The sequence below is a fragment of the Macrotis lagotis genome, chromosome 3, assembly GCF_037893015.1.
Source record: "Macrotis lagotis isolate mMagLag1 chromosome 3, bilby.v1.9.chrom.fasta, whole genome shotgun sequence".
NCBI classification, from domain to species: Eukaryota; Metazoa; Chordata; class Mammalia; order Peramelemorphia; family Peramelidae; genus Macrotis; species Macrotis lagotis.
In genome coordinates, this window is record NC_133660.1 from 138,755,949 (window position 1) to 138,779,908 (window position 23,960).

The window sequence follows — 23,960 nt, forward strand, 5'->3', positions numbered from 1 at the left end:
GTTAGGTCAAAGGGTATGAATGCCTTTTGGGTATTCTAAGTTGCTCTAGAGAATGGTTGAATCATTTCACAAGTCCTCCAACAGTACATTAATGTTTCATTTTGTCTAAATCCCCTCCAAAATTTACATTTTCCTTTTATGTTCTATTAGCCCACCTAATGGATATAAATTACCCCAAATTGTTCTAATTTGTGTCTTTCAATCGGTAAGGAATTAAAACTTTTTTTTAATATGGCAATAGTTAGCAGTGTTAATCTTACCTGAAAACAGTTCATATGTTTTGATCATTTATTGCTTTTGGATCTTATTTTTATAAATTTGACATAGTTCTCTATGTTTGAGAAATAACATCATTGTCAGAGAAACTTTTGAATATTTTTTTCTTTTCCCATGGTTACTATTACTAACTGTATTTCCTTCCATCAGATTTCCCCTGCCCCTATTTAATGTTTTCTCTCTTTCCTTTCTCCCTATCCCTCCTCAAAAGTGTTTTGTTTCTGATATCTCCTCATATAATCTGCCCTCCCTTCTATCACATCCTCCCTTTCTCCTATCCTCTTCCCAGCAGAGTAAGCTAGATTTCTATACTAAATTGAATGTGTATATTATTCCCTCATTGAGCCAATTTCAATGAGAGTAAAGCTTATTTACTCAACTTTCCATACCCATCTTCATCCCATTGCAAAAATTTTTTCTTGATTTATATATGAAATAACTTACCCAATTCTACCTCCCCTTTCCTTTTCTTCCAGTGCATCCTTTCTTTCTCCTTACCTCTTAAATAGTCCAACTTCATATTCAACTCCTACCTATAACTTATCTATATATTCTCCTTCTAAATGCCCTATTAAATAAGAAAGTTCATATGAGTTATCAATATCGTCTTCCCATGAAGGAATATAAACAGTTCAACCTCACTGAGTCACTTATGATTTCTGTTACATGTTTACCTTCTTATGCTTCAGCTGAATGCAATATTTGAAGATCAAATTTTCTATTCAGATCTCATCTTTTCTTCACAAAAGTTTGAAAGTCCCCAATTCCATTGAATATTCATCTTTTCACCTGAAAGTATATGCTCAATTTTGTTAGGCAGTTTATGCTTGATTATAATCCTTGATCTTCTATGGAAAGGGAAGCAGTTTGTAACTAAGGAAGAGATGGAGAGCATCACTGAAAACAAACTAGATGATTTCGATTGCATTAAATTAAAAAGCTTTCACACAGACAAAACCACTGTAGAAAAGATCAAAAGAAATGCGGTAAACTGGGAAACAATTGTTACAATTAATGTTTCTGACAAAGAATTCATTTCTAAAATATACAGAGAACTGAGTCAAATTAAAATAAAAGCCACTCCCCAATTGACAAATGGTCAAAGGATATGCAAAGGCAATTTACAGTTGAAGAGATCAAAGCAATCCATAATCATATGAAAAATTGCTCTAAATCACTACTTATTAGAGAAATACAAATTAAAACTTCTATGAGGTAGTACCTCACACCTCTCAGACTGGCCAATGTGACTAGAAAGGATAATAATCATTGTTGGAAGGGTTGTGGGAAATCTAGGACACTATTAAATTGTTGGTGGAGCTGTGAACTGATCCAACCTTTCTGGAGAGAAATTTAGAACTATGCCCAAGGGGCAACAAAAATGTATGTGCATACCCTTTGATCCAGCAATACCACTACTGGGTCTATACCCTGAAGAAATGATGAAAAGGGGTAAAAACATTACTTGTACAAAAATATTCATAGCAGCCCTGTTTGTGATGTCAAAGAATTGGAAATCAAGTAAATGCCTTCAATTGAGGAATGGCTTAGCAAACTGCGGTGTATTTATGTCATGCAACAGTATTGTTCTATTAGAAATCAGGAGGGATGGGAATTCAAAGAAGCCTGGAGGGCTTTACATGAACTGATGCTGAAAGAGATGAGTAGAACCAGAAAAACCCTGCACACCCTATACAGCAACATGGGGGTGATGATAAACCTTGATGGATTCACTCATTCCATCAGTACAACAATCAGGGACAATTTGGGGCTATCTGCAATAGAAAATACCATATGTATCCAGAGAAAGAACTCTGGAGTTTGTACAAAAACCAAGGACTAATACCTTTAATTAAGGGAAAAAACCCTGATATCTTATTTTCTGATCTTGCTATCTCTTATCCTTAATGCTTCTTCCTTAAAGATATGATTTCTCTCTAATCACATTCAATTTGGATCAAGGTCTACCATAGAAACAATGTAAAAGACTAACAAATTGCCTTCTATGGGGGTGGGGGTGAGGGAAGTAAAATTAGGGGAAAAATTGTAAAACTCATAATAAATAAAATCTTATAATCCATGATCTTTTGCCTTCCAAAATTTTATATTCTAATACCTATGATCCTTTAATGAAAAACTGCTAAATTTTGTGTTATACTGTTTGTGACTTGATAATAACTGAATTACTTTTTTCTGGTTGCTTGCAATAATTTCTCTTTAATCTGGAGCCTCAAAAATTTGACTATGATATTTCTGAGTTCTCATTTTGGGATTCCTTTCAGGAGGTAACTGGTGAATTCTTTCAATTTCTATTTTACCCTCTGGTTCTAGAATAACAGGGCAGTTTTCATTGATAATTTCTTGAAAAATTATATCTAAGCTCTTTTCTTTGATCTTGACTTTCAGAGACTTGAATTTTTTTTGGCAAGGCAATGGGGTTAAGTGGCTTGGCCCAGGTCACACAGCTAGATAATGATTAAGTGTCTGAAGTCAGCTTTTAATTAAGGTCCTCTTGATTCCAGGGCCTAGCTAGTCCTGAGTCAATTAATTTTTAAATTCTCTCTAGTAGATTGATTTTTCTGGGTCAATTGGTTTTATAATGAGATATTTTACATTATATATCTTTGAGATTTCTTTTCTAGCTTCTTGATTTCTCACAAAGTCATCAGATGAATTTTTATGCCTTCTTTTCCAATTAGCCAATCTGACTGATTTTAAAGATATTCTTCCCCTCATTGAAGTTATTTATCTTTTTTTCCCAGTTGATCTAGTTTGGTTTTTACTCTTCAGTAATTTTGTGTATGTGTTCATGCGTGTGTATGTGTGTGTGTGTGTGTGTGTGTGTGTGTCCTTAACCAGTTGCTGATCCTTTTTTCATGATATGTCCAAATCAATCTCATTTTCCTTCCCAATTTTTTTCTCCAGGTTCCTAATTTGATTTTCAAAATCTTTTTTTTTTTTAATCTCTTCCATGACTGAGACCAATTCAAATTTTTCTTGATGGCTTTTATGTAGGAGCTTTGACTTTGTTATCTTCATCTGAGTGTGTATTTTTGTTTTCCCTATCACCATAGTGACTATGATCAGATTGTTTTTCTTCCATATTTTCTCCTTTCCCCAGCCTATGATTTGATTTGAATTCATTTTGAAGGTAGGGCTACGTTTCTGGGGAGGGGAACACACTGTCTCAATGTTTTGAATTATTTTGGTAGCTATTTTCAGAGTTACTTTTAGGGACCTTCAAGTTTTCAGTTCTTCCAAAGTGGTATGATCTAAGCAGAGTGTTTTAACTATTTTCCTGTCCTATTTTTAGTTCTGTATTTTGGCCTCAATCACTCCTTTCTGCCCGGGAAGGGTAAGGTTGGGTCCACTTTCCCCTGTCTCAATAAACTCTGTTGTGCTATAGTTCTTCCTCTTCCTCGGTCTGTGATCCTAAACTCTGACCCACATTCAACTAGGGGAAAAGGAACATAGTCCTGCCTCAGTGATAGCAAAGAAAAGTCTGTAATCTCCTTCTGATTGCCTTACTCTCTGTGGGTTGAGAGTTCAGGAAATAGTCGCTGCTGCTTCTGATTCAGTGTCTCCCAAGGACAGTTCCTGGTCTGCTGGGCCCTAGTCTGTACTGTTGAGGCCTGTGCTGGACTGTGCTCCATACCATGGTGAGACAGTCTTTTTCTGCTTACCCTCCAAATCATGCTGAGAGGTCTGGAAACTACCACTGCTGTCATTGACTTAGTTGACCCTTGCCTGTACTTGGATTGCTGGAACTGTCCTGTGGATGTACTGTGCTCCTTTCACCCTTGTGCAACAGACTTTTCCTATCCAGCTTCTATGTTATCTTGGGATGGAAAATTGTATCATTCCATATTTTGTGTGTTCTTTCTAGAATTTATTTCAAGTCATTGTTTAAAGGTATTTGTAGGGGTTTGGGAGAGAGCTCAGGTGAGTTACTGCTTTTTGTCCACCATCTTGGCTCTGCCCCCTTGTATTGTAAAAATAGTGAAATGGAGGCCCAGAAAGACTGAATGACTTCTCTAAGGTCATAATGACTTCTTTGGAACATAAAAGCCATGAAAAGTATTTAAATTCCACTTTCCATGCTTTCAAATGTGAAATGATTAATGAACATGAATTAACTGGAAAAAAATTTTAAAACCATTATCTTTATTATGTAGAACCACACAGAGAGATATTTGTAGAATCATATCTTCTGCTAATTTGGGCTACGCAGTCTGAGGAATTATCCCCAAACAAGGTCTGAAATCATCTGGGTTCTTGGAAACTGATCTGACCTTATGATTAATTTCTAACTCAAAAGTTAAACATCATTAATTTTGAAATGATAGGTTTAATTGAGAAATGCCTGGAAAAGAAGAAGAATAAATATGTGAAAATGATCTTGTAATGAACTAGATCCCACTATCATCTGATTTCATCATTTCTAATCTCTTGAGCCCTCAGGTCTCTCCTTGACCATCACTCTTCTCTAGCTTCTCTTTCCTCCTTTCCTCATCTTAACTCATTGGTATACTGGTTATACTATCCACTACCTTATATCATTGAGTCCCTGCCCCACTTATCTTGACAAACCCTGGTGTTGGATCATTTCCACCAGTCATTCTCTTCCTTTTACACATGTTCTGCTGAAAAGCAGCATGGAAGCATCATGAGATTTGCAGATATACATGAAACACCATTATAGCCTGATTTATGGTTGAGCATTGGGGATGATGGACTTGGAGAGAACTGAGGGGTTGAGAATTTCATGGTCATAGAGTGGAAGAATCATAATGTTTAGTTTAGAAGCAAGAAGAAACGGAATATCAATAGATTGTGAATAGAAAGGAATTTCAGAATTTTTGGATGTGAATTCGGTGCATTGTGTGTTAACAGCAAAATGAAGGATATGATCATCTTTTTGTGAGGATTAGGTAGTGTGAAAGAGTAAGTATTGAGAAATAAACTGAAGAACTAGTAGTTGTGGGTATTTGAGGATGTGGACAACTAAATGACATTGTTATGAAGGAGTAGGACAGGGTCAAGCCATGCAGAAACTCATCTGATATTCAATCGCTAAGGAGAGGAAGCTACTATTTGTTAATATCTGAGATTTGCTATTTATTCTTTTCCACTATTCTACTCTGCTGGAGATGCAATTGAACAAATTTCAAAATTTCTTAATGTTTAAAAAATGATTATTTTGAAAATTTCTTCTCTTATTGAGAAAAAATATTCGCTCAGTAACCCCAGTTATGACTCTTTTGGTGATAGCCAAGGTGTTTTTTCTTTGGGTGGGGGGGCATTCCCAAACCACATGATGGAAAATGACAAAATCAAAAATCAAAATGAGCAACAACAAAATATTCAGCATGGGAAAAGGAAAGGTTGCCTAGATACTATCAATAACATGTGGCCCTAGTAAATTCATTTTGTAGCTATCCTACTTATCAGAGCTGTGATTAGATGTCAATATGTTGACACAATCCTGAAGTTAGATCAAACTGGATTCCCATTTAAGTTTTTTGCAGTTCCAATGGAATATTGATCAGATCAATCAAGCAAGAGCACATGAAAAGAAAATAACTGTCAAAGTGTACCTGTTTGAAAATGTCTAATCTTTCTGTGTGTGTGCATGATTACATGCATGCATGTGTGTTCATGTGTATGAGCCTGTGTAAGCAAGAGATGGGAAAAGAAGAATAAGACATTGGAATCATTCTGAAGAAAGAAATGAATACAATATTGCTATATTATTAACTGGATTCTTTTCAGATGATTTTTTGTTCTCTTCCTTACTTATGATCTATCTGCAATTTTTATCGATCTCTATTGTCTAATTTTAGATGGAAAATGTAGTTTATAATTCATTTTTTCTACTATTTATGTACAGTACTCTGTGCAAAGGGATATGCAAAAATATTATTTTTATGATGATGAAGCTTTTCCAAAACATTTCTTTTTTTCTGTAGGGACAATGATTTCATCAACCTGGATATTTTACACATGTGAAAACAGAAATCCAACAACCCTTCATTCTCTTTATGGGGGATTCTTGTCATGGTCTTTTTTAGAAATTGTCCATGAAGATATAAATAGGCTTAAGGAAAACTTCCTCCAAGAGGTTTAGGATTGAGTAGCTCATTTACAATATTCATTTTTTACCTTTCACCTTGACTGTAGGATTATGCTTCCTTTTTTTGTAATACATATCCTTACTGAGGACACACACCACTTCTCTCATGTATCACCAATGACAATGTGCTACAGCCTGTTGTCAGATACTATGAACTTTGTCTAGAATTCTGATCTTCTGAGGACATGATTTTCCCATAATTCATAGTCATAAATATCACTCACCATGAATCAATTTCTGTTCCAGATAGTATTACAAGAAGAATGTCAGCATCATAAATATGGAATTCTGCCTTCAGGAGAAATTTATCATCAATAAAATCATATAAAGGTTCTTTAATATGATCCAACTTATTCTTTATTTAATCCAATTCTTTATTTAATCCAATTATGAAATCAAATTTCTATTCTCTAGTGTCCATTAACTATACATATACATTCAAACTTACACACATCCATAATGAAGTTTTCATATAACTGTTTGTCATAATCTGACCAATATCTTTTATTCATATTATAATAGCTTTTTGTCAGCAGAGATAACTAGGTCAACTCTTAAGTGAAAAACACTATCATTAAGGAGGTGTAAATGATGCAGAATTTAATGAATTCTACATAAGATGCAAATAAATTAAAGTAACTAAATTATGGTTAACTTCAAAATGGCATAACTTGGTGATATGAATTAAGTTTTACAGAATCATGGAATTAGAGAATTGAAAAACTGAGAGGTGTCTCAGTGACAATCTAGTCTAAACCATATTGAAATGCAACAAAACCTATAACACACTACCAGACAAGTGTTCATCTTGGCTTCATTTGAAGAAGGCAATTTATTGGAGAAGGTATTCAACATACCACCTCTCAATATAGTCTGTTCCACTCTGGGATAATATTACTGCCTAGACATTTGATTCCCAGAATGAAATCTATATTTTCTTCTTTGAAACTACTATATTTTCAGTATGCCTTCCAATTCAATAGAACAATTTTAATCTCTCTTCTAAATGAGTTCATTTTTGCTTTTCTAGCACTTGAAGATGGTTATTCAGAGCTTTCTTCTCTTTAGACCCTGCTTCTCAAGTTCCTTCAACAGACACCAAGATAGTGTAGATCTGTGGACCTTCATCATTCTGATTGCTTCCTACAGACTAAAGTTAAATTGGGAATGAAAGGGGATTTAGAAGAGTAACAAACTATTTTTCTTAATGAAAAATAGATATAACTATCATTGAAATCTTACATGGACATATAAATTGTTATAGTTATCTGTAGGCTCACATGAGGAACAGAAGTAGCAAATGTATAAATTACAAAATATGTTGCATTGGAATATCATTAGATAATGAGCAATTTTTTTTAATTTAAAAAAAAGACAGAATCAGGTCCTTGGATGTCAGTGGATTCAGAGATGCCTCTAATTATCTTAAAATCTCTGTTGCTTTGCATCCCAGAGAGTAAATGCATCTCAATGGAGAATGTGAAAGTGGGCACTATTCACAACTGTTCATTTTATATGGTATTTGGGGAGACATCATTTCTAATCATGCACATTTTCTAGACTGGTCACATTTTTTATTTTAACAAGATTTTGCCCTGGGATTATTGTGAATGATGTAGACAGCACAATGTGTGGCCTATTCTGTGCTGCTGGTTTTATTGAGACCTAGAAAAAAATTCCAGCTGAATATCAGGAGTTTTTGTTTTACTAGTTTTGATTGGACATATATGCTAAAATAAATTCTGTAATTGTATCGCTGATATTACTTAGGAAATTATAAGGATGAAACGTTACTTTTTCAGGAAAAATTGAATGCAAATAAGTAGTGTCTTTCTATTTACAACTTTTTAATAATCATCACTTAAATAGTATTTTAAAATTTGGAAAAAATCTTTATATCATATTATTTGAAACTTACAATAATTCTGACTGGAAATTCAGGTATCATTGTTCTCATTTTACATATGAGGAAATGAAAGATTTGATAGACTGAATAAACTTTTTTTATTTATTTTTTGAATGATGTTACTAATTTCGATGCAAATTGTTCCCATGGTATACATTGATGCAAATTGAATGTGATGAGAGAGAAATCATATACTTAAGGAAGAAAACTGAAGTATAAGAAATAGCAAAATTACATAATAAGGTAATGTCTTATTTTCTAAATTTGCAAATTGCCTTCGCATATCCTTTGACCTTTTGTCAATTGGGGAATGGCTTGTTTTTTTTTTTTAATTTGCCTAAGTTTTCTGAATATTTTTAGAAATGAGTCCTTTGTCAGAAATACTAGTTGTAAAGATTGTTTCCCAGTTTACTACATTTCTTTTGATTTTGGTTACCGTGGTTTTGTCTGTGCAAAAGATTTTTTTAATTTAATGTAATCAATATCATCTAATTTGTTTTTAGTGTTGTTCTCCATCTCTTCTGTGGTCATAAACTGCTTCCCTTTCCATAGATCCAACAGGTAAACTACTCCCCTTTTCTTGCTTCCCTCCCCTCACCCCACACAGAAGGCAGTTTGTCAGTATACATTGTTCCCATGGTATACATTGATGCAAATTGAATGTGATGAGAGAGAAATCATATACTTAAGGAAGAAAACTGAAGTATAAGAAATAGCAAAATTACATAATAAGGTAATGTCTTATTTTCTAAAATGAATGTAATAGTCCTTGGTCTTCTCAAATTCCACAATTCTTTCTCTTGATACAGATGGTATTCTCCATTGCACATAGCCCAAAACTTTCCCTGATTGTTGCACTGATGGAATGATCAATTCCATCAAACTTGCTCATCAGCCCATGTTGCTGTTAGGGTGTACAATATTTTTCTGGTTCTGCTCATCTCACTCAGCATCAGATACCAGGCTTCTCTGAATTCCCAACACTCTTTTTTTTCTAATAGAACAATAGAATTCCATGACATGCATATACCACAGTTTGTTAAGCCATTCCCCAATTGAAGAACATTTACTTGATTTCCAATTCTTTGCCACCACTAAAAGGGCTGCTATAAATATTTTTGTGCAAGTGATGTTTTTACACTTTTTCATCATCTCTTCAGGATATAGACCCAGTAGTGGTATTGCTGGATCAAAGAGTATGTACATTTTTGTTGTTCTTTGGGTGTAATTCCAAATTGCTCTCCAGAAAGGTTGTGGATGTCTTCAAAGCTCCACCAATAATGTATTAGTGTCCCAGGTTTACCACATCCCTTCCAACATTGATCATTGTCCTTTCTGCTAATATGGGTCAGTCCAAGAGGTATGAGCTGGTGATGCTTTAATTTGTATTTAAATTTTAATTCGTATTTAATTTGTAATTTGTATTTCTCTAATAAGTAGTGATTTAGAACAATTTTTCATACGACTATGGATCGCTTTGATTTCCTCATCTGCAAATTGCCTTCGCATATCCTTTGACCTTTTGTCAATTGGGGAATGACTTTTTTTTTTAATTTGCCTAAGTTTTCTGAATATTTTTAGAAATGAGTCCTTTGTCAGAAATACTAGTTGTAAAGATTGTTTCCCAGTTTACTACATTTCTTTTGATTTTGGTTACCGTGGTTTTGTCTGTGCAAAAGTTTTTTTTTTTTTAATTTAATGTAATCAATATCATCTAATTTGTTTTTAGTGTTGTTCTCCATCTCTTCTGTGGTGATAAACTGCTTCCCTTTCCATAGATCCAACAGGTAAACTACTCCTTGATCTTCTAGTTTGCTCATAATATAGTTTTTTTATGTCTAAATCCTAGACCCATTTGGATATTATTTTGGTATAGGTTGTGTTGGTCTAATGTAAGTTTCTTCCATACTAATGTCCAATTTTTCCAGTAGTTTTTTTTTTATCAAAGAGAGAGGTTTTTTCCCCCAATAGCTGATATCTTTGTTTTTCTCAAATAGTAGATTGCTATAATCACTTCCTGCTATTGCAGCTAATCTATTCCACTGGTTAACCACTCTATTTCTTAGCCAATACCAGACAGTTATGAGAATTGATGCTTTATAATACAATTTTAGATCTGGTAGGTCTAAGCCACCATCTTTTGCATTTTTTATTGAATCCCTGGAAATTCTTGACTTTTTATTTCTCCATATGAATTTTCTTTCATCTTTTTTCTAACTCATTAAAAAAAATTTGGAATTTTGATTGGCAAGGCACTGAACAGGAATTTTAGTTTTTGTAGAACTGTCATTGTATTGTGTTAGCTTGATCTATACATGAACAGTTAATGTTTGCACAGTTATTTAAATCTGATTTTATTTGTCTAAGAAGTATTTTGTAATTGTTTTCAAAGAGTTTCTGATTCTGCTTTGGCAAATAGACTCCCAAGTATTTTATATTGTCTGTGATTACTTTGAATGAAACTTTTCTTTCTAGCTCTTCTTGCTCTATCTTGCTAGTCATATATATATATATATATATATAAAAGTTGAGGATTTTTGAGGGATCATTTTATATACTATAACTTTGCTAAAATTGCTAATTACTTCTAGTAATTTTTTAGATGATTTTTTGGGATTCTCTAGATATACTATCATGTCATCTGGAAAGAGTGAGAGCTTTGTCTCTTCCTTCCCAATTATAATTTCTTCAATTTCTTTTACTTCTCTTATTGCTGAAGCTAGCATTTCTAATACAATATTGAATAGTAGCAGTGATAATGGGCATCCTTGTTTCACCCCTGATCTTATTGGGAATGCCACTAGTGTATCCCTATGGAATATAATGTTTTTTGATGGTTTCAGATATATAATGCTTGTTATTCTAAGGAAGAGTCCATTTGTTCCAACTCTCTCTAGTGTTTTTAGTAGGAATGGGTGCTTATTTTCTCAAAAAAGTATTTTATCATCTATTGATATAATCCTATGATTTCTGATAGGTTTGTTATTGATATAATTAATTATACTAAACGTTTTACTAAAATTGAAACATCCCTGCATTCCTGGGAAAAAATCCTACTTGATCATAATGTATTATCTTAGTGATAACTTGCAATCATTTTTCTATGATTTCATTTAAGTTTTTTTGCATCTATATTCATCAGGGAGATAGATCTATAATTTCTTTTTCTGTTTTAACTCTTCCTGGTTTAAGTATCAGCACCATATTAGTGTCATAGAAAGAGATAGGCAGGGTTCCATCTTCACCTATTTTTCCAAATAGTTTACATAGAATTGTTTGATAGAATTCACTTTTGAATCTAGCTGGCCCTGGAGATTTTTTCTTAGGGAGTTCAATGAAGGCCTGTTCTTTTTCTAAGATAAGGTTGTTTAGGTATTTAATTTCGTCTTCATTTAACCTGGGAAACTTATATTTTTGTAAATATTCATCCATTTCACTTAGATTGTCAAATTTAATGGCATAGAGTTGGGCAAAATAATTCTGAATTATTACTTAATTTCCTTCTCATTGGTAGGGAGCTCACACTTTTCATTTATGATATGAGAAATTTGTTTGTTTTCTTTTTTTAATCAAATTGACTACAGGTTTATCAATTTTATTATTTTTTCATACAACCAACTCTTGTTTTTTATTTATTAATTCAATAGTTATTTTGCTTTTGATTTTATTAATTTCTCCTTTAAGTGTTAGAATTTTCAATTGGGGTCTTTTAACTTGTTCTTTCTCTAATTCTTTTAGATGCACATTTAGATCATTGATTTCTTCTTTCTTTAATTTATTCATGTAAGCATTTAAAGATATAATATATCCCATGACAGCCACTTTGAGTGAATGCCATAGGTTTTAGTATGTTATTTCATTAATGTTATTATCTAGGATGAAATAATTCTTTCTATAATTTGTTGTTTGACCCAATCATTTTTTAAAATGAAGTTATTGTTTCCAATTAGTTTGGGGTCTATATTCCCTAGCCCAATATTACAAACAATTTTGATTATATTATGATCTGAGAAAGGTGTGTTTAATATTTCTACTTTTCTATAATTGATTGTTAGGTTTTTATGACCTAGTACATGGTCAATTTTTGTGTAATTGCCATGTATTGCAGGAAAAAAAGTATATTCCTTTCTATCTCCATTCAATTTCCTCCATAAATCTATCATATCTAGGTTTTCTAATAATCTATTTACCTCCTTAACTTCTTTCTGGTTTATTTTATGATTAGATTTATCTAAATATGAGAGTGGGAGATTGAGTTCCCACCAGTAGAGTTTTGCTGTCTATGTCTTTCTGTAGTTGTTTTCATTTTGGATGCTAAACCACTCGGTGCATGCATATTTAGTATTGAAATGACTTCATTAGCTATGGTACCTCTTAGGAGGATATAGTCTCCTTCCTTATCTTTTAACAATATCTATTTTTCCAGCTGCTTTGTCTGAGGTAAGGTTTGCTACCCCTGGTTTTTTCAGTTCAGCTGAAACAAAATATATTTTGCTCCAACCTTTTACCTTGACTCTGTATGCATCCCTCTGCTTCAAATGAGTTTCTTGTAAACAGCATAATGTAGGATTCTGGTTTTTAATCTACTCTGCTCTTCACTTATGTTTTAAGAGAGAGTTCATCCCATTCACATTAAAAGTTATAATTACTAACTCTTTATTGCCCTCCAGGCTACCTTCCCTCTGATTGTATTTTCCCCCTTTTCACATTATCTGTATTCCCCATTATTTTGTTTCCGAATACCACCCCCTTCAGTGTGTTTGCCCTCCTGTAGTCACCCCTCCCCTTTCTTTCCCCTTTCCCTTTTTCCCGTTTCCCCCTTTTCCCCCTTTTTCCTTTTTTACCCTTCCCTTCTGTCAGTTCCTTTTTTGTCCCTCCCTGTTTCCATCCCCCCTCTGCTTTTCCCCTTTTAATACTTGAAATGTAAAATGTTGGGTTTTTTTAAGTTTACTGAGTGTATGTGCTAGTTAACTTTAAGCCAAGTGTGATGAGAAGAAGATCAGGTGTTTCTCATCTCCAACCTTTTTCCCCACCATTTGATAAGGTATTTTGTACCTCTTTATGTAATGAGATTTACCCCATTCAATCCCCTCCATCCTCCCATCTCTTCTTGTCCCCCTTTCTAAGGAGGTGGTGTTTTCAAATCATTCTATCTTAGTCACAGTAAATCATGAGTATCCATCATTTCTGGCTAAGTATATTCTCTCTAATAGAGTTACAATTCTTGAGAGTTATTATAGTCTTCCTCCCAAATAGGGATATAGACAGTTTCTTCTCATTGGATAGCAGTCTCATGGATAACTCATGAGTGTCTATCACTTCTAGCTAAGTATATTCTCTCTGATAGAGTTACAATTCTGAAGAGTTATGAGAATTTTTTTCTCAAGCTGGCATGTAGTCAGTTTCATCTTATTGGATAGCAGTTTTTTTATCTTTCCCTCCTTTTTAAACTTTTAATGTGTCTCTTGAACCTCCTGTTTTATATCCAAATTTTCTATTTAGTTCTCATTTTTTCAGCAGCAGTTGTTGGATGTCTCCCATTTCATTATATGACCATCTTTTCCCCTGGAAGAGAAGGCTCAGTTTTGCCAGACAGAGGATTCTTGGCTGCATTCCAAGCTTCCTTGCTTTTTGGAATATATCATTCCAAGCTCTTCAGTCCCTAAAGGTTGATGCAGCCAGGTCCTGTGTATTCCTTACTGTGACTCCTTGGTATTTAATTTGTTTCTCTCTGGTTGCTTGCAGGATTTTCTCTTTTATCTGATAGTTCCAGAATTTGGTCACAACATTCCTTGGTGTTTTCATTTTAGGATCTCTTTCCATAGGGCATTTATGTATTCTTTCAATAATTATTTTGCCCTCTGGTTCCATGGTAGCAGGGCAATTTTCCATCACTAAATCCTTTAATATTATGTCCTGGCTTTTTTTTCCTCTTCAATATTTTCAGGAAGGTCTATAATCGTCAGGTTGTCCCTGTTTGATCTATTCTCGAGGTCAGTGGCTTTGCTGATGAGGTATTTTACATTTGCTATTTTTTAAATTTTTGGTTTTGTTTAACAAACTCTTGTTGTCTCCTGAAGTCATTAGTTTACACAGACCCCATTCTTTTTTTAAGAGAAGAATTTTCTTCATTTACCTTTTGTAACTCCTTTTCCAGTTGGTCAATTCTGTCTTTATAAGAGTTTTTCCATTTGGTGAATTGAGGTTTTGAGAGAATTGTTTACTTGTTGCAAGGTGTAATTTTCTCTTCAAAATTTTCCAATTGATTTTTAAACTCCTTTCTTATTTCTTTAAGGAAGTCTTTCTGTGCTGGACAGCAGGTCATATTCTCCTCAGAAGTTCTAGGTCTCTCTGAGTTAGTGTCTTTTCCTTCCAAGAATTTTTCTGTGGACCCTCCTTCACCCTGGCCTTTCTTAATTATCCTAAAACCTTGTTTTGGAGAGGGGCTGGTTCACAGATATTTGATGCTATGATCCCTAGAAGCTTTACTCCCTTAATGTACTATCTCCAGCTGGCCAGTAGTGGGTGCTGTTCACTTTCTCTGGAGTGTCTGTGACCTTGATGGAAGCCCTCTCCCTTGACCTGCATGGAATGGTTGTTGCTGTTGAACACTTTTATCTTTGATCAATGTTGGGCTATACCCTGGGATGAGGTAATCACTCTTCCTATTCACAGCTGAGTTGGTTCTGCTGCTAAGCCTTAGTCTGGGGTAAAAGGTGGGGTGTGATTGTGTTTGTTCTGGGAAATGGTTTCAGCTGAAATGAAGGTATGGATTCTAAATTCCTCCCTACAAGAGGAGCTCAGGGATCAACATCTGTAGTTCTCTCCTGCACCAGAACTCTCCCTCCAGCCCTGCCTGCATGCTCCAGAAGGTCAGCATCACAACCAATGCCTGGAGTCCCATGACTGACCAGGCTCTAGCCCTGCCATCTGTAGAGCCTGTATGGTTCTCAGGTCCTCAGGCTCCCAGGCTTCTGCCACATGCTAATCAGACTAATCTGAAACTAATCTAGGTCCCCCATCTTACCGGAACCTGTTCTCCTGGCTGAGTCCACCCTCTGTGACCAGACTCACCAATGATCTCAGAAGACAGATCCTAAGGTGAATGTTCTCTTGGTTTTACTTTCTGTTAAGAGGTTTGTTTCATATCATATATGAGGGAAGATCAGGATACTTTTAGAACTATGCCTGTCTTCTCTCTGCTATCCTGATGGGAAGTCCTTTACTGAACAATTTTCTAATAGCCAAATACCAACTATAAGTCAGTGGCAAGATTTTGAGCCTAAATTTTCTTGATTTTTTAAATCTAAAACAATAATCATTGCAATTCTACCTTTTAAAAACAATTATTGAATCCAAAAATTTCATACTTACTACCTTGGTTATTTAGTATAAACTATTTTTTTGGCAAGTCAATAGGTTTATGACTTTCCCAAAGTCACACAGCTATGTAAATATTAAGTGTCTGAGACTGCATTTGAACTCCCATCTTCCTGACTTCAGGACCAGTGATTTATCCACTGTGTCACCTAGCTATCTCTAGTACAAACTATTTTTGAAGAAAAAAAATAAGACAAAATGCATACCCAATACTGATCAACTAACATTCATTTTAAGATCTCCCATAAAAGGAAACCATTTTTCCCCTTTATATTAAGCATATCTGACTTTTTGCAACTCTCATCCCTTTCTCCCAGTTTGGCCTTCATAGTCCAAATACAAAATTGTAAATGGTTTTCAAGCATTTTAATACAGTTTTCCTATTCTATCTTGCCATGTCATTTGTTCTCTTCTCAGAATATCCCGAGTTCCTTCAACTGATTCATAAACAGCACAAATTTCAGTCCTTTATCCTTTTTGTTCTCTTCTCTTTGTCCTTCTGCTTGTTGAGGTCTTCCTAAAATGATTTTAAAATGGATAAAATTTGTGATATGTTCTGATGAAGGCTGTGTACAGGAAGACTATCATCTCCTCATTCATATAACATATCTTTCTTTAAAAAATCCATTATAGCATTTGCTATAATCTTTTCTTAGGATGTTAAAGTAAAATAATAAAAAGTCACTTGGTCCAATGTTTAATAATTTTTGTTTGCTTGGTCCATCAGAAATTGCTTATGATAATGTAAGAGATTTCAGTTTCCTTCATTTTCAGTAGCTTATTCACTATCTCAAGATAAATTAATTCCAATTTACTCTTAGTTTGTTTTACAATATTTTCCTCTCTAAAATGTTGCAATACCTTTCAAGCATCTCCAGAAAAATTAGAGAAGAGTTCCTAAAGTGCATATCAGCAACTACTAACCTAGACTAGAATTAATAGTCTGTGAATCTGAATTAAATCTTCATTATTCAAAGCTATACTGACTTGTTTATTCAGATAGTATTGGCACAACAAATGATTAGATAATAATAATACAGCATCAAGGAACTATATTGATACTGTTAGGTTAGGTTTTGGAAGAAATAAAAAAAAGAATATACAAGCTCTTTCCTAAAAGAATCAACTATTGAGGTACAGCACCAAATTTAAGAAAGTTTTCCATGAATTCTTAAGTTTGAACAACATTCATTGAGGTATAGTAGGAAAAAAAGAAAGACCCTGGGGTCAGAAGGTATAGATTTAAATTCTACCCCTGACATTAACTGTGTGACTTTAAGAAAACAACTTCCCCTCCCTGGGTTTTATTTCCCTCATCTTTAGTATAAGGAATGTTGAATAGATGGCTTCTGACATCCCTTCCAGTTCTATGATCTCATGATATTTTAAAAGCATCTTAATATCTCAAGGTGAAAATTTCACAATTTCTTTAAGCTGAATTCAAGAAATATATGCTATTGCCTTTTATAAATAGATTAATATATTGTGCTTTTTTATTTGTAATATAAAAATCATATAAGCTTTAGAGCCATAGCCTTCTTTGTCAATCACTATCTTAGATTTAGTCTCTTAGAGCTGGTTGATATATAGAATTTGAGGTTTCAATGACTAAAAAGATAAACATAAGATTATTTGAGTTTAAATCATTCTGTAGACAAGGAGAAATCCTATGTTCTTTTTAAGATGGAGGATGCATACAACATATCCCTGAATAGATTGTGATTGATGTTTGAGCTACTTCCTTAATGAGCATGTTTTTCAATGCAATATCATGGACACCTCTGTCTTGACTTAAGAATTTAAGTGTGACACTCCAGTTAATGACTAGTATAACATGTATCTATTGAATTAGAAAATAGACATATAGCTTCTGTACCCTACATATCAAAAAAGAATTTGATTTTTTTTCCATTGTAATTCACCTAATCTCTTTAAGTAGTTCTCCTTGCCACTGTCCCTGAAGGAATTCAAGTTGAACTAAAATACTAACTTTATATCACACAGAAGCAATTTTTATTTGCAGAGTATCACACTTTTCTTAAGTAACAATGACTTCAAAAGTTTTTATAAAAAGAAAACAACATCAAAAAGATATCTAGTTATTGAAAAACAGCATTTAACTCTTTATGTTAAAATGTTGCATTAATTCAGTACCTCTCTCTAAATCATCATTGGCATTCTTTGTCCTTTCTTTCTCTCTTATTTTTCCTCAAAAAAAGTGTAGTGTTTAACATATACTCCCAGTTTTTCTTTTTTGTTTGTTAGTTTGAATTATATTATTTCAAGAAGTTCTTTAAGAATTGCTTTATTTTCTTCATACTTGCTGATCTTAATCACATTTTAGTATTTCATTAAAATCATTTTATAAAGTTTTTACATATATATGTATATATATAAATGTAATGTATTTTCTCTTATAATCTCTCCAAACCCACAAAAATTTATCTTTTTCTTTCCTTTAAAGACTAAAAAAAATATTGACAAAACACCAGCATATTATCTATAAAAATGAAGAAATGCTGCAATTTAGATAATCCCAATTAAATGACTATACAAAATGCATGACAATCTTATCTTGGAAGTTAGTTTATTTATTAAATGTTGATAGTCTCTGAAATTCTAAAAATTACCAACAAATCTAAAATAGTTTTGGTAATTAGATTCTTCACTTTCTACCTTCTCTCCTACTATTCTCCCAGTCTTCATTTCATACTGAAGAAGTTCTAAAGGACCTTTAAAATGTTGGAAAGGAAAATATAATTGTACTTTTTGAACAATTCCAAATGTTGATTGATTCACTATCTCACTGTACAGTCTTTGAAAAATCAAAACCTTTCTGGGTTTATTTCTGAATCAATAGAATTAATGAATTGGATGAACTCCACTATAATTTGTCTCCAAACTTCTACTTTTTAGAGTCATAAGTGATGACTGTCTTTAACAGGGAATCTTAACTTGTGATTTCTGAATATACATGCATGTTTTAATATTTTTATCTCTTTATTTCAATATGATTGGCTTCTTTTGCCATCCCATATATTTTATGTATTTAAAAACAATATTTTGAGAACAAGTCTATAGTTCTTCATCAAAGCCTATGGAATTTCAGCATATCACGGAATTTGTCATCAAATTCATCAAAGATTCCATGACAAAAAAATACAAGCAGGCAATCAAATAAATTCCTAGATAGATAAATAAAAACATTTTCATCTTCATTACTTAAATGCTTCTCATTAGTTTTTTCTGATTAATAAAATATTTTTTAAGAAATGTATTGACTCCCAGTTTAAAAATCCTGTTCTAAGTGATCTTTTTCCAAAGGTAAAAAGGTGTTGAAATTTATTTTTTCTATATCCATATCCATATCTACATCTATGTCTATGTCTTTTTCTAAGTCTATACTTATACCAATATCTATATCATCCATCTTTTCATATCTATCTGCCTAATCAACTTTATATTCATTTGTTAGACATGGCCTAAAATTTCTAATTAGAAATACATACTGAAGTGATGAGATGTATCTGTATAAAAGATGGCCAAAAGAAAGTAATATAGACTCCAAAGGCAGATGGAAAAAAAAGATGGCTCATTGGAGGCAAAACAGCATGCTTTAGTAAAAGAGGTCTGAACCAAGAGGCAGGAAGATTTTGGTTCAAATTCTGTCTCTGACATTACTTTGGCTATCATATGCAACAATTTAATTCACTGTTTAATCCCTTCCTCATCTGGAAAATATTACTTCTTTCTACTATGCTTTTATTAATACATTTTGTAGGATCTCTAGAGTATCTGTAGCATCTATATTTGTTGTGAGTCCCATATAAATATTGGATTTAAAGTATTGCAACTGGCACTTATTGTTATAACCTTATCTTCCATTGTGACTGCCCTGAATGAAACAAAATTCATTTGGATGTATAAGTTCTGGCATGTTTATAATAAGTCAGTCAAATAATGTTATTCTTGCATCTTACATAGATGTACCTGCCATAAATTTTTAAAAAATTAAAAAAATAAAAGAAGTAATTTCAACATTTCCCATAATTGTTGCAGGGCTTACTGGGATCTGAAGTGAAATGAGGAAAAATCTATTCCAAAATAATGATTAAATAATAAATACAGAATGGATAACTTTTCTAATGGATAACGAACAGTTTTCATGTAAATACAAATGATGATGATGAGGCAACTAGATGCCTCAGGGGATAGAATGTGGGGGGGGGAGGAAGGGGGGTTAGAGTGAGAAAGATTTAAATTCATATCAAGCTTTTTAAATTTATTATCCTATTTATTTATTTTCATGCATTTGTACATGCATATTTCCAAGTTACAAAATTTCCTTCCACTCTTTCTTCCCACCCCTTTCTCCTCAGCAGGGAACAGTCAGATCAGCATTTTACATGCATATTTTGTTAAAAATACTTACAAATTAGTAATTTTTGGCATGAGGAATTAGGATTAAAGGAAAGAGATACATAAGAGTTAGTGTTCATCAGATGTGGAAGACTTTTTTTGCTGTGTTTTTTTTTGTTTTATTTTTTCTTCCTCTGGCTGGGGATAATATAGTCCGTAATCAGTCAAATACAGTTGTCCTAGTTTTCTGGACTGTTGAGAATAGTTGTTTCTATCAAGTTTGTTCATCTCATAATGTTGTTGATGTATATATACATTGTTCTCTTGACTCTCCTCATCTTTGCTCAGCATAGATCCCAAATGTCATTCCATGCTTCTCTAGAGTCTGACCATTTATGGTTTCTTATAGAACAATAATATTCCATATTATTCATGTTCCATAAATTATTTAGCCATTCCCCAATTGAATGGGCATCCCCTCTATTTCCATTTCTTTGCCACTACAACAAAAAAAAAGAGCTGCTATGAATATTTTGAAACATATTGGACTTTTCACATTTTTAAAAATTTCTTTTGGATATAGTTCTAGAATTAGAAAATACTGGGTGAAAGTGTACAAAAACTTTTAATGCTCTTTAGGCATAGTTCCTTATTGCTTTCCAAAAAGGTCAGATCCATTCACAACTCTACCAGCAAAGCATCAGTGTCCCAATCCTCCCACAACTTTTCCAATATTGATCATCTTCCCTTCTTTTCCTCATCTGGGATAATCTAATAGATATGATATGATATCTCATTGTTGTTTTAATTTGCATTTCTCTATTCAATAGTGATCTGGAGCATTTTTTCATATGATTTTATATCGCTTTAATTTCTTCATTTGAAAACTGTCTGTTCATATCATTTGACCATTTATCAATTGGAGAATGACTTGTGATCTCATAAATTTGATGTGATTTTCTATATTTTTAGAAATTAGACCTTTATCAGAACCCCTGGTTTTGAAAAATATTTCTCAGCTTTCCACTTTTCTTCTAATTTTGGCAGCATTAATTTTATTAGTGCAAAAACTTTTAAACTTAATATAGTCAAAATCACTCATTTTGCAGTTTATAATGTGTTCTAATTCTTGCTTGTTATAAATTCATCCCTTTTCCATAGATCAGAGAGACCAGAGTGTTTATTGGTCCTGTACCCATTTTGACTTTTTGATATAGGGTGTGAGATGTGGATCTATGCTTAGTTGTTGCCATGTTGTTTTTCAGTTTTCCCAACAATTTTTATCAAATAGTGAGTTCTTATCCCAGAGGCTGATATATTTGGGACTGTCAAATAGTAGATTGCTGTAGTCATGCTACTTTGTAGTAGCATTTTATATCTGGTAGAGGCAGGCCACATTTTTTTCTGATCAGTTTTCGTGCTTTTCTTCCCTTTTATTATTACTCTGGATGAATTTTGTTACTATTATTTCCTAGTGTGGTAGGGTATTTTTGGTAGTTTGATTGGTATGGCACTGAATGAGTAATTTAATTTGCATAGAATTGTCAGTTTTATTGTATTAACTCAACCTAACCATGAGGATTTGACATTTTTCCAATTATTTAGATCTGACTTTGTTTGGGTGAGGAGACCTTTATAACTGTGTTCATACAGTTTCTGGGTTTGCCTTGGGAGGCAGATTCCCAAATATTTAATGTTGTCTATAGTAATTTTATTTTATTTTTAGGTTTTTGCAAGGCAATGGGGTTAAACCCAAGGCCACACAGCTAGGTAATTATTAAGGGTCTGAGGCCAGATTTGAACTCAGGTACTCCTGACTCCAGGGCCAGTGCTCTATGCACTGTAACATGTAGCTGCCCCTATAGTTATTTTAAATGGAATTTCTCTTTCTATCTCTTATTCTTTTGGGCTCTGTTGTTCTTAAATAGACATGCCAGTGATTTATGTGGGTTTATTTTATATCCTGCTTCTTTGCTGATTTTGTTAATAGTTTCAAGGAGTTTTTACATGATTTTCTCAGATTCTCTACATGTACCATCGTATCATCTACAAAAAGCAAATCAAGTTTTAAACACAATCTGTGTGATCCTGGATTTGTTTGTTTTCCTAAATTCAATAGAGAAAGAATTAGAAATCTGCTCCAATATCTATGCCAAGAAAACTCCCTGGAATTTTTGAACTATGGGAAGAGTCAGATTTGATCAAACAAGGGAAGCAACAGATGAAATCTTTATTAACTGCTTATATATTTATTTTTTCATTTTCGTTAAGTGTTTTATTTGCTGCAGAAAAATATTTTCTTTTTTTCCCCTTTCTTTTGGGAGGTGGAAATAAAGTTTATGAAAAATGATGACATGTACAAAACAAAAGAGTAACATAAGGCCAGATTCTAAAAAAATGCAAACATCATATATACAAGATAAAAAAGCTTAGAAGTTTGACTAGTGAGGCAATACTAGATCATTTAATCTAGCCCTCCCACTCCTCCACCAATTTGGCAAAAGGGGAAAGTAGAAAACAAAGATAATAAGATGTTTGGCCAAATATATGCAGTAAATGGAAAAGAAAATTGGTCTGTGATGATTAAAGTTAAACTTGTTGAGTGCTAAAATAGCTATTTTGAATTAGTTTGTCCTTTGGTAACTGATAAAATTTAATGAATTTAATTTAAATATAATTTTGATTTCTTTATTCTTCTGGATCTTTCATCTGTATAATATCCGTATCTTCAATGCATTGTTGGGTGTTCCAAGCTTTTTCATTTTGTTAAGCAGATGCATTTTCTTACAAGCACATAGATTTTGCTAAATACTTCTGGGAAATTATTTACCATGGTGTCTGAATTCTTTTAGTGTGTTATGAGTAGAATTAACTTATCATGATTATTCACATAGCCTTCTGATAATGAATCTTTCTGAAAATAAGAATACCTTAGGAGAACACATTCCTTTATCTATTCTAATATTCATTTTGAAAAAAAGAGAAAATTTCATGATTTTGTTACTCAAATCATATCCTGTGTTTATATATCTTACCTTTAGTTCAGTTTTTATATATATTTAAAGATAAATCTTTAATATCAAAAAAGTTTCCCTTAGGTTATATTATTATTTGATATTTGATATTTTTTCTTTTAAAATATTATTTTAGGGGTGGTTAGGTGGCACAGTGGATAAAACACAGGTCCTGGAGTCAGGAGTACCTGGTTTTGAATCTGGCCCAGATATTTAATAATTACCTAGCTGTGTGGCTTTGAGCAAGCCATTTAACGCCATTTGCCTTGCAAAGAAAAAAACCTAAAAAAAATAAAAATAAAAATATTACTTTATATTCCTATTTCATGATTATCTACTGGATGCATAAAGGCCAGTTTAAGTTCTACCTTCTCCAGAAATTAAAACTGACAGTTATTTCATTATTTTATTAACTTTCATAGCAAAACTGTGAAGTAGATATTATAGATTTTATTATTTCCATTTTAGAGGGAAGAAAAAAAAAGAACTGGGAATAAAAGAGGTTAAATGACTTGATCACAACATCATTGTCAGTGGTAAGAAAAATAGTTAGGTTGTCCAGAATCCAAGTCCCTCATTCTCATCTTAAATTTTACAGTCTCTTTCCTAGTCATAGCTGATAGTTATATCAAAATCCTATGAAATATGTGGTATCTTTTTATTTTAGCAGGAATTTTACTATTATAAATTATTGAATTATTGTGTTATTAATATATTGCCAATATATTATATTACTAATAATGCTTTTTTAAGCTTTAAAATAATGTATCATAAATCATCTAAAATATTAATGCCACTAAGAATTCAAATGCTTGGGGCTAAAAATGGACATTTATATTTTAAAAGAAGTGTTGACACACCTACTTCAAATGGTATAGGACTGAAGCAGAAT